We start from the raw sequence: 8,945 nt of genomic DNA on the forward strand, positions 1-8,945 counted from the left end.
GGCGAGGCGGCCGGCGCCCCTCGCCATCACCGCTTCTACTAGTAGGAGGAGGAGGAAGGCGCGGATACGTACAGGACTGGCGCACAGCAGGGCGGCAGCGGCAGGCTGAGCCGGGCAGGGACATCCCCGTCAGTGGCAGCCATGGAGCTGAATCATTTTGGGTATTATAGAGACGGAATAAGGACAGAAGAAAAGCAGCAGCAGCAACCCGACAAGAGAGTCCATGAAAAGGAGTGAGGGAGGAAGGGAGGAAGGGGGAGCCAGCCAGGCAGCCTCTCTCTCCTCCCTGTGTCTGGCTGTCTCTGGAGGAGGCTCCGCTCCGCACGCTCTTCCTTCCCCCTCCGCCGCCTCCTCCCCCTTTATAACAGGCGGCACCCGCTCGTCCTCCGCAGAACCGCGCCTGGAATCCGTCCTCCTCCTCCCGCGTGTGCGTCCGCCCCGTCCTTTCTTCCCTCAGGGTCTACTCCCGGCTTCCCCGCCGCCGCGGGTCTCTCCCTCCCAGTGCCTGCCCCGTCTCCTCACGGAGCGCTGGAGGAGGCGCCGCGGGGGGGAGGAGGGGAGAGCTCGCCAAAGGGGAGGGCGGGCGAGAGACAACGTAAGATGGCGGCGGCCGCTGCGCACGCGCGCCCCGCCGGCAGACATAAAGCCCGTCTGGCCGGGGCCGGCGGAAATGGGGCTCGGCTCGCGTGGCGGAAATGGCCGAGCGCCGCCGAGCCCGCGGCGGGTGGGGGTGTCCTGGCTGGGGAGGGGGCGAGGCCGCTGCCATGGCGGGCGGCCGGTCCCGTCCCCGGCCGCGACGTGTACCCGCCAGGTGCCCCCTCTCTGCCCGCAGCATGACTGTGCCTCACATGACCTGCCGCCGCCGCCTCCCTCCCCCTCTCCTCAGCTCCGCTGCAGATTTATTCAAGTTATTCATCACCTTCTCTCTTTCCTCCCCTCCCTCGGTCCAGAATATTCCTGCCCGCTCCTTCCCCCGCGCATGGGGAGGAAAGCGGAGTGTGCGCGCATCCCGCTTGCTCGGGCCCGCCTTTCCCTTTGTGCCCGGGGCGGGCGGCTCGCCCCGGTGCCCCGCTCCATCCCATCCCCGGCGGGGGTGGCCGCCCACCCCGCAGGCGCCCTCAGCATCGCCGGTGCCGGGCAGCGATGGCCGGAGGTCAGGGGCAGTCGATCGAATCGACCACCTGCATTCACATGCGGCGTGCCAACGCGTGTGTGTGTGTGTGTGTGTGTGTGTATGTGGAGGAGCTTCTCTTGAAAGCTCCAGACGAACCGTACCGAAGCACTGATCAGGAAAAAAAAAAAAAACAAAAACAAAACAACCCAAAAAACCACAACAAATTTACTAAACGGGATTGAGGTGAAATCAACCGACGACCCTTCACTGTTCCAGTGCCGGCATCCTCAGAGCCTGGCGGCAAAGCTCAACACGCCCACCGCCCTTCGTCCCTTCGGTGAGCAGCAGCCACCGGATCTCCAGAGACACTCGAAGCACAAATACCTGCCAGGAGATTTTCCTTTGCATCCTTGTGCCTGTTGGCTTGCACAGAGCTGCCTGGCAGGTATCTCATGGCCCCACCATGATCAATGGATCCAGCCCAATGGATCCCCACCATTGGCGTTGCTCTACCCCTCCTGGCAGAAAAGCCCTCTCCAGGCAGACTTTCAGAGCTCCATAGGTGGGGTGTCCTGCATTCCTGCAGAGATAGGGACAGGTTCACACCCTCTGCCCTGTGTCTCCAGCAGCCTGGTGGTACTTAGGGTGTGCATTGTGCCTGGAGAGCTGCTGGTGTTCCCAACCCCTGGCAGCATGGCCTTGTCTCCAAACAGAGGCATCCATGAGCAGGCAGGAGGTGTCTCAAATCCCTGCTTTGAAATTGGTCTGGCTTGCCTGGAACGGTGAAGTGTTTGCAGGACTTGAAGGGCTCAAGCTAATGTAACCCGACCGTGGAGCCCACTGGTCAGGACAATCAACAGAGCATAGTGAAAAAACAGGGCTTGGCTCTTGCTGCAGTGAATATTTAAGCACATAAGGAAGAGTAGTAGAGCTTTAATGGGAAAAAAGGTTGTGAGAGTCCAAGGTATTATATCATATAGCTGAGTCATTAGAGAGTTCTTATGGGAGATGTAAATGTTAGTTCCTTCAGGCAGATTTGAGTCTCCCATGTTTAGTGTGTGGCGTTTAATCACAGAGGAACAAAAAAGCTGCTTTTCTTGCTCCATTTTGTGAAAAGGGCAAGGATTTAAGGTCACACACAGTGAGAGCTTTTGCTGCCTGTTCCTGAATTTCACCGTTCCATCTTGCTTCTCCCTGCTAACCTGGCTTGTCTGGCTCTCATTTGGTGTGGGGATAGAGGTGGCTTTTGAGAAAACCCTGCCTTTTGAAGGTTTTTGCAGTTTAATTCCTTTTATCTGGAATGCAGGCATTCAGCTCAGGTCTCCAGGTACCTGAAAGGTAGATTTGCAACCCTTGCTCCTTCCATGGCTGTACTGCCCTTATATAGACACTAATGAACAATTGACACATAGTTAAATAATATTCTTCTTTTCCTATGGGCAAGACAATATTATTTTTTTGAAAACTGATAATCAGATAGAAGCCCCTACTTGCAGACCACACTACCTGAGAGTTAGCTGCCTACATGTAACCTTCGCAGATTTCAGGACATCATCACAAAGGTGCCCAAATCTGTCCACATCTTGATCCTTGGTGCAACACTGAAATCTTAGATTGTCTTTAATGAGATACTCACATGTGTAAACATTTCTGAGATGAGAGCTCGACACTGCAAGTCAACTGCCATTAAAAATCCTTGTTCTGTCTGCTTATAACTTTTCCAGAACAATTTCCTTTGAGGAATTGAGTCTTCTATGATGAGTTGCAGCTCAAAGATGATTTTTTTGAATGTTTGAACAAAGTCCAACAACTTTTAAAGCACATAGGCTATGAATACAGATGAGTTGGTTTCTAGACTTAAAATTTTGTGTGAAAGCAGCATAAAAAGGATTGAGCTGTAAAGTTTGTATGCACCTAATCAGTATCAGCAAGGCTGAAAAATAATTAAAAGAACAGTACTGTTATTGATTAAATGTTTGCTTTGCTTATGCTAATTAAGTTATATTCATTTTGAGTAGCTGGGTTGCTTCACAGTACAGTGTGAAAAATTTATTTTTTTTTTAAATTTGGTCTATATAATTCTCTTCTTATAAAAAAACGGAAGAAAAAATGAAATTTAGATAACAGTGTTAATTTATCTGTATAATGTGGTCACAGATCTGTTAACAATCAAAATAATGGTCTAGACTAGACAAAGCACATCGGAAGTGGCACATTTAAAATTAATTTTTTTAAGCTGTTTGTAAATATGAACATTTTCATGCTACACCCTTTTTCTTTCCTTATCTATTTTCTTCAGGTATAAGCTTACTTCTCTTTCTTTCATTCTTTTGGTAAACATTAGTCTAAGCATAAAAATGGGATTGTCGGATTAACAATTTTAATTTCTTTTCATATCCATTAAACTATATGAAATTAAAATTAAACTACTGAAATTTATAATTGTTACGGATTGAGTTCTTTAGTTTTTCAAGGTGGGAAAAGAAATTTCATCATATACCTAATTTACAAAACACCAGACATTTAAAAATGCAGTCACCACACCATGTGTAGAAAGTAAGTGAAATTACACAGTAGTTATTCCAAACAAGTCTACCTGCTTTTTTTTTAAATTAACTGTATTGATCAGCCAGCTGGAACCAGAGTTACTTGTGTCATCACTGGATGAATTCAGCAGCTTGTGAGCATGAGCATGGTCACTGCTGATGACTACAGGGCAGACAGTCCTGCAGTCCCATCATTACCTCAGCCGCACACCAAAGACTGCTGGAGGGCTGCCAGGATAGAGGAATCCCTTTGGATTGCATCTCCTACATACATGCTTTCCAAATGAACAAGCACAGATTATCTTGATGCGGTCCTTGCTGTCAGGCAGGGAGAGTAAATGTCTGGAATAAACCTTATTTCAACTTTAAAATCTTATGATTCAGGCTAGTGCAAGAGAACAAGATCTTCACAGTGTAAATATTTAGAGATCTGTCTCCTGTATATGTAATGTTTCTCAGACAGGAAACAACAAGCCTTGTTACCACCACAGATTCTCCAAGGATACCAAAAGAAGCAATATTTTAATATTTTCTTTCTTTGGCTCCTTAACTGTTTGACACAGTTGTGTGCATTCATCCTAGCGTATGCAGTAGTTTATGTCTTTGTACTGAGTAATTACAAAGCCAACAAGCAGGAATACTATAGGGTTTTTACTCAAAACAGTCAGAATAATGACAAATCAGTCTGATGCGTGCTTTAAATCCTGTGTGACTGCTTCATAAATAATTTTTTTTAAAATTTAATGAAAAGAATTTTTTTCCCCATGAAGCTGCCATTGTTGGTTTAGGCAGAAAGCTTCTCTGTTCATTAGTATTGCTGACTGCAGTCTCTAAGTTGATTTGCAAAGATGTATGCAATTTTTTCTTCCTTCTAAGTAGTCATAAGAAAATTCTCACCTTTCAGCCCTGAAAAAGTGGTAATTCTGCTTCTGCATTTTCTTAGAAAGTTCAAGTCAAGTCTTGATCTTCCTTTCTTGTTTTGTTTTCAGTTGGCCGGTTAGTTGGTTGATTGAGTTTACTGATTCCAAAACGCCTACTGAGACATTTTTCATCCCTTATTTTAATTCTTATTAAGTAATGTTGAACATTTGGGAAAGGGAAGTTTTCTCACAAGTTTTTTTTTAAATAAATGCTTGCAGAAATCAACAATTCTGAAGTCTTGAAAAAAAAAAAAAAAAGAAAAGCAGTTCTCTTTAGACTAGTAAGGTATATTCCAATGCCAATATACACAAAATCATCTTTCTAGATCACCTGGAAAAGTTGTTTTAAAATATTCATTATACCTGCACTTGGGGAATGTGGCCAAGTAGGTAGTCTTTTTTTAATGGGGATTGCATTCAAATTCAGATTTAATGAAAGATGTTTAGAAACTTTAGCATTGCTTTAAACTTTATAGGTGTGTAGACTACATACAGGACTATATAGACTTTATTGTGGGAGCGAGGGTTAAAAGTAAATCCTCCACCAGCCCATGACTAATGAATTAACAGCCAAAAGATCACCACGATTTTATCACTGTATTCATCTTGATCTCCTTTATTCCTCCATTTTCTCTTGAATTTGTAGTCAACTGATGAACATGCATCTTACAGAAGTGCCAAGTTATGGAAAGTATTTCCCAGATACCTCAACATGCAACTGTAATGAATGCAGTACCACTGTAGTGTGAGATCATTTATTTAATTAAGTGTTTGTAGAGTACAGGTCTTAGATTGCTAACTGTTTGATCTTTGATTAGTCAGCCAAATGGTATATATAATTAAGCTGAAGATTAAATAAAATAGATGATCAAATCAATGGAAAATGGTCCAACAGTTAAACAGAGCCTCCCCCATCCCCCCTCCCCCTCTTTTTTATTTTTGGTCTGGTAAATCAATGAGCAAAGCAGAAAGTCAACCATATTTTTTAGATTCGTTTTAGTTTATATGAATTAATCATAAACATTTGCATAGGACTGTTTAAAAATTACGAAAATGTGAGCTCTTAGTTTCTAGTTCTTGGTTGCAAAGATTGTGCAGAATTGTTCTCTTTTGACTGATCCTAACCCTGATAGAGGAAAGCACTTAGGAAAATGCTTTGTTTAGGAATGTACTTTGTGTTGCCTCACTACACTGGGAATTTTGTGATGTCTAAAACTTCTGTGATTTATGTGTGATTTTCTTGAATGGTCTGGAGTCAATGTATCTGTTGAGATAAGGCAAAAATTTTTAAAATGTCAGCCTAGAATTAAATTTTGGTTTTCCCCTGAAGAGACCGGTTTCTTCGATGCTGAATTCTTTGAAAAAATAGAATGTATAGTTAGTTAGTATTCAGTACAGCCACACAATTTTTGTCATATTATTACATGGTAACTGGAGGCAGCTTGAATGTTCTGATTGTGGAGGGTACAGAGAAATTCTTCTTGAACTCATTTAATTGTCTGAAGCTTGTGTATCTAATTTTCATCTCCCTTTTGGCTGTGTCAACAGTATTTCTGGACATTTAAAACATATTCTGTGGAAGCAAGTATTTGTTTGCAGAAATCCAGATTTTTCTATTACTATTTCTAGTACTTGAGCAAACTTCAGCTTTGCTTTTTACATGCATTAGTTGTAGTGTAACTGAAGTGCTTACTGAAAGCAAGCACAGTCTGGTCATGGGCACAGCAGAAGTAAACACAATTTTTATCAACAGTCACTTGATATGTTTCCTGATAACTCCAATAATAAAAGTTATATATTCTACACTATTTCTCTGCTAAGGGACTTACAAAGTCATTCACAATAACAGTAAATTTAATAATTTAATTCTTCTACATTTGTGAGGTCTTTGGTTGGTTTTCCTACGTTATGATTTTTCAGGCGTCTTGTCTCCGATTATCCATGCATTCTAAATACTGTATGTCACTTTTGCTTCTGCACACATATGCTGACAAGCCTTGAAAGTCATATTAAAAATGCCCTTGTGACAAAATTCAGTGGGAAACAGGTTTAGGATTTCCAACTCAAGCATGAGGAAAAAAATTGCCTTTATCACTTTCAGTAGAACAAAAGATGTGCAAAGTCCTGACAGTTCAAACACATAGTCAGAGGCTTAACTTCAGTCATGTGAATAGTCCCTTTGACTATTAACTTTTGGTCACCAAACCCCTAAAAACTTAACATTAGATGTGTAAATATTTGTAGGCTCAGAAGACAAAAAGATGAGGTGTGTGCTAAGGTGTGGCCTTATGGAGACTTAGGATTTTGTTTACCTTTAGTTGGTAACACTGTTGAGTCTTATCAAGAAGAAAGTTACTCCTAGTGCTGCCTATATTTTTTTTGAAAGATGCTGACATTATTTCTGATGGAGCTTTGTATCTTAGCTTAAAAGCCAGCCCTGCAATATTTCATGGCTTTAGGATCAAGCTACATTATCTCATTTCCAGTTTTACCTGTTATCAAGGCATTTTAACTGTTGTTCATAAGAAATTAGAAAATTCCCTATTTTAAATAGGTCATCAAATAAAAATGCATGCTGCTATTGATTGGAAAGGGCTTTATTCCTGCTCAGTTTTAATACCTTTATTAGTAGTTTCAGCATGGAAACACTGATGAGAGTTTAAAACCCAGTGGGGTTACTTGCCACATCTCACTGCTGAATGAATTCTTAGATAACCCATGAGGAAAAGCAGAAATAGTGTCAAAACACACCTCAGACTGTGCTGATGAAGCCCATCCTACTTGAATAAAGGGCAGTATGTCAGTGTGTCTGTCCTGTGAGACGAAATATGGTAACATTTTAAGTGAGGGAATTGCTTCCTGCAGCAAACACCCTCTGCCCAGTGTCTCCCAGTTGCCTCTTTTAAACCATCTGTGGGAAGCAAAAGACAAATCCTGGTCAGCATGCATGCTAAATTGAGCTCAGTAACATGCAGAACACTTGCTTTCAAATTGACAGGTGCCTCCTCAGCAGCCTAGTGAGGATGGTCAAAGGGGAATCCTTGGTGAGAGGACTTCTAACAACTCCCTCTTGGCGTGGGCTGCAGGAGATGGTACTTTTTTCTTGGTGCATAAAGGAGGAGGTTAATGGGATACAAATGAAATTCACAGACATGCAGATGAGAGGTGGTGTGTCAATCACACAGGTCCAGGAAATAACACGCAGGCTTAGTATTTCCAGGAGTGTTTGCTTGGTTCATGTGCTTAGTAAACACAAAATTAGATCTGATTTTGGGATATAAAATGGGTGCAAAGTAGCATTTTTAATGTTTGGTGACATTTGTGAAGATGGTTTTGCTGGTACGCCCTGTGAATTGTAATAATTTAAGAACATTGTGGTACTAGAAGTATTTTGGTCAACATGAAGTAGCCCAGAGAAATGCAGCAAAAAAGCGATGTTGGAAAAAGCAGGAGTTTCAGTCATAATGTGTGTTTGTTTGTGAGTGTCCTCAGGTTGAGGCATTAAATCACAAGATAATCATCTGTGACTATTTAAAGGGGAGGGGTAGTATTTCAAAATCCAAATTCAGCTCACTACCAGTGAGGTACCTGAATTAGAAGTGTTGCTGATGACATTGCTCATACAGCAGGAACATTCACCTACAAGCTCTGCATCCTCTGGAGCTGTCTCCACTAACTGCTAGGAGAATCCAGGGTCATTACATGTTTAGCGTGTGTCTATCACTAGGGACCTTGGGTAAGGTGGGGGGTATGTGAGCCCATGGCATCAGAAAAGGAATATTTAGACTGAAAATCAGAACAAATGGTTTGGAAGGTACACTGGATGCTAACAGTGGAAGACACCCCATGAGAAAAGGGTAGAAAATCAATACAGTGACACTCAAATTTAGCCAAGATAAATTACTAAAGAATTACAGAGTAATCCTATGCTTACCAAGTGAGGGTTCATATAATCTGTAAGATTATTCCCACCATTAATATATACAATACTCTTATCTGGCAAAGGACAACAATCAATAATTGAAGGCTCTTACCTGAAACCAGGATTAAAGTGACAAGTGATTATCCAGAGCAGGAAAGAATGTGATTTTATTCTTTAACATTATGCGGGGGAATAAAATCACATTCTTTATACAGATAAATCTATGCATGTATATAAACATGTGCATACAAATGTAAGTATTTTTATCTGTTGTTTTATATGTGAAAATATACATTGTATTATTTTATATGTATAATCTTAATGTATGTTTCCTAACTGAAGCTTGATGGTGTTCTCATTGTCTGCTAATTGACACTTCCGCCTCCTCCTGCTGTCAGATGCTATTAGCCAAGGGTGCTCTGGGCTTGGTTTCGCCTGACCTG

General features: G+C 42.3%; 1 protein-coding gene across 1 annotated transcript in view; it reads right to left on the bottom strand.

Moving 5' to 3' along the window:
* The window catches only part of TSC22D1 (TSC22 domain family member 1), a 93,155-nt gene extending 92,609 nt beyond the window's left edge, over window positions 1–546 (bottom strand). Inside the window, exon 1 of the mRNA XM_015623804.3 lies at window positions 73–546. The gene's annotated coding sequence lies outside the window, so the exon portion shown is untranslated. The remainder of the gene's footprint in view (window positions 1–72) is intronic.
* Between the last annotated feature and the right edge of the window lie 8,399 nt (window positions 547–8,945).

Source organism: Parus major, chromosome 1 (assembly GCF_001522545.3).
Source record: "Parus major isolate Abel chromosome 1, Parus_major1.1, whole genome shotgun sequence".
In the NCBI taxonomy this organism is placed as follows: domain Eukaryota; kingdom Metazoa; phylum Chordata; class Aves; order Passeriformes; family Paridae; genus Parus; species Parus major.